This window comes from Aedes albopictus, chromosome 3 (assembly GCF_035046485.1).
Source record: "Aedes albopictus strain Foshan chromosome 3, AalbF5, whole genome shotgun sequence".
Classification (NCBI taxonomy): domain Eukaryota; kingdom Metazoa; phylum Arthropoda; class Insecta; order Diptera; family Culicidae; genus Aedes; species Aedes albopictus.
In genome coordinates, this window is record NC_085138.1 from 18924705 (window position 1) to 18928158 (window position 3454).

A 3454-nucleotide genomic window follows, 5' to 3' on the forward strand; every position below is an offset into this window, starting at 1 on the left:
AACACAAGATATAAAAATATGGAATCACTGCTTAGGTTATTTTTTTACTGATATTTTGATCGATTTTTTCAGGGCGATAAAGGACTTCTTTTTATGCCGCGCGTAGACATGATTTACTTATTACGAACATCGCTCTGCACTAGCTGTAGGTAGCGCAAATAAACATTCGAAGACCAGTAAAAGCTCGTCTCAAACTACATAGGCCAAGGTTTGGGCACCTTAGCACCCCTCTCGCCTTCATGGGCTTAGGTCAGCCCTATCATATCGCCACTCCAAAAACTCTCCTTGGCTTATGAACTGTCTCAGATCAGGATCGCTATTTAATTTTGGAAATGTATAATAGAAAATCAAATCAGGATTTCCCACAGCTTGTCATGTATAAAATATGAAAAACAATAAAATATACAAAACTATTTGCCTGAAGCGAAGTATTCTCATTCTCACTCATATATTGGGCCGTAAAAAAAATAACACCTTTCCTTGCACCTTTCTTTTTTACTATCAACACAACCTGTTCTATTTTAACTAACATTTTTAAAATTCCAAAATAAAATTCTATGAGATTTCATAATCTAAGCCTCGGCTCGAGCCTTGGTGTTTCCAAGCTGGTCTGGTTTTGACTCTCTGGAAGAGTTTCAGGAACTCCGTAATGGAGCTCTTGCGAATACTAGGTTAGAATTCCTGGAACGTCCATGATGCTACTTGTATTCACACTAATGTACAATTGGTAAAGATCTTCAAGTAATATTTCCATCAAGAATGTCCAAAATTTTAATCCTAGAAAGAGAAAATATTGGGTCAGACGGAATTAGAATATGAAACTTAATTTTGCAATTATTTTACAACTCCTATGTTGACAGACACAACCAATGAAGGAAATACGTCGGAAATCAGTGACTGCTGTGATTGTGAAAATAAATTTTAGTTCAGTGTCATGAATTTTATAGCATCATATTTATGGAATTCAAATAAAAATATCCAGTATCCAGCGCACTGTGCCCGACGTACCTCCAACACACGGTTTAGGAGAAAAATCGATTTTCGCGTGTCAAAAATTCCGATTTTCAACTGCACGAACAATAATTTTTTGTATGGGTCGTCACACTTTGCTGAACTCCCCCTCCCCCCTAAAAGCGTGACGTAATTTATGGACGTTCCCTATCACGTGTATGTACACGCGTGCAGAAACCACTATTGATGAAGTATTGATGCTAGTGTGGGGTCCGCTTATGGAAAAGCTTTGGAGTTTGAGCGCAATATTGTCGTCGCGGTTGAAACCCGAAGATTCCCCACACCCGACAATCGAATTTTCTCAAAATCCATGCGTGAAACCCTAGGTGGTGCGAATAGAAACGGTTTTGTTTTTCAAGCTAGCTAACACACATCTACACTCTCCCGGCACACAGCTTGTAAACACGCACGAGCGTTCAATTTTTTTTGCAACCACCTCTCTCAGCGCGGTTGTCAAACACGCCGTCGCGACCGAGGTCGCGACGCTGTTCGGAAATGGTAAACATGATCAATCCACCATTATTCCGATTTTGTTCTCGTGTTCAAAGTTTATTATTTTCCATTCGCGATGGAAATTTTGATGGATAGTTGTTACAAAATTAGCTAAAATAGGCTCAAACAATGTTTATCCTTCTCCTCGCTTTCCAGCGGCTTGACAGCGGCAAATGGAGATATCGTGACAACAGTTTTGATTATATCCGCAGCACCTAGATAACAATACTCTTCAATCAATCACACAGGTTCAACAAGGTTGGTTTAACATAACCTCCATCTTCAATGTTTGGCTCCCGATGAGAGAGCATATAGGGCACTGCACTGTTTTGAATTTGTATGGGATTTTGACGTTTCTTGGCCTTGTTGTTTACAAAATTTCTGTAAGAGTGAAAGAGAAGGAGAGCATTTCATGCAGTGCCCTATTGAGTCAGTCCGCGACACCAGGTGAAACCTAACGTCGGACGTAGTACCACCGACGAACCGACGTGACAGCTAGAACAAATAAATTCAAATTTGTTGCCCGCGACGCCATGATGAAAAATAGCCGAACACTATCGCCACCTCTATAACGGCTCGCGATGATTTGATAGCTCGACACCGAACCCCCGTGTGTTCATATAGGAAAAGGTTCGCGTCTGCGCTGATTTGACAGAAGCGATCGCTCGCTTCAGTGGTCGACCGTTAAATTTGGGGGGGGGGGACACTTTTGAATCGCCACTGTCACGTCGGTTCGTCGGTGGTAGTACGCTGGACAGCGGACCTGGCCCTTTATCCAGCGCACTGTGCCCGACGTACGTCCGACACACGGTTTGGCAGAAAAATCGATTTTCGCGTGTCGAAAATTCCGATTTTCAACTGCACGAACAATATCAAAATGAACAATGAAAATAAACTATTAAACTATTAAGCTAGTATGACACTCTTTGACCAATGCCAAATATTTGACCATTTTTGACAGTTAAATTTTGACCAAGGTGTACCTGGCAAACAAAAATATTTGTCACTCTCGAAAAACGAATAGGGACAAACAGAGCCAAACAGCCTGCCAAAATTTATCTGTCAAAAGTGGTCAAATATTTGGCGTCTGGGCAAAGAGTGTAATAGCACCCATTATGGCCCGTTTACATATGTGATAATAATACGTGACAATATTCTGTCGGACAATTTATTCCACGCTAGTATCGTTTACATTGCCGCTAAAAATTTAGCTGCTAAATCTGGGACAATAAATTGTCCGACTGTGTTGGTACCAAACTATCGTAATGTAAACACTTCCCATCTGCCAATAAAATTGGCGTGATGGCATAATTAGCTGACAATTCGCCTAGCAGACCGTTTACATGATGCTAATTGTGTCGGACAATCTAATATCCTCATTATTGTCTACTAGTTTTAGCACCGAATTCAGAAGCTTCTGATTTTGTCATGCTAAATGTATTGTCTGCTAAAAAGTGTTTACATTGCGCTAAATTGACGCCAATACTGCTCGAAAATGAACTGTCGGGTAGAATTAGCAAATATGTAAACGGGCCATAAACTATCAACATTTGTTGTCACTTCATAAAATGGTTCATTCAATGGTCCACTGCACGAATTTATTCTGGCCTGCTTACTCTCACACGAAATTTGACGTTTGAGAGGTGTCGGCACCGCTCAAACGTCAAATTTCGTGTGAGAGTAAGCAGGCCAGAATAAATTCGTGCAGTGGACCATGAGCCTCTACACGAATCTGGCGTACTGCTCACTCTCACAGAAAATTTGAAAACAGTTCGCACAGTAAAAGTCAAATGTGACTTTTACTGTGCGCGGTGTTTTCAAATTTTCTGTGGGAGTGAGCAGGACAGGGCAAATTCGTACAGAGGCTCATAAGTGTCGAGAGCTCGATTTTTTTCCTCGTGTAATTCTTTCAGTGTGAAACGGGTCCTGTGAACACCCCTGCGTATTTTAC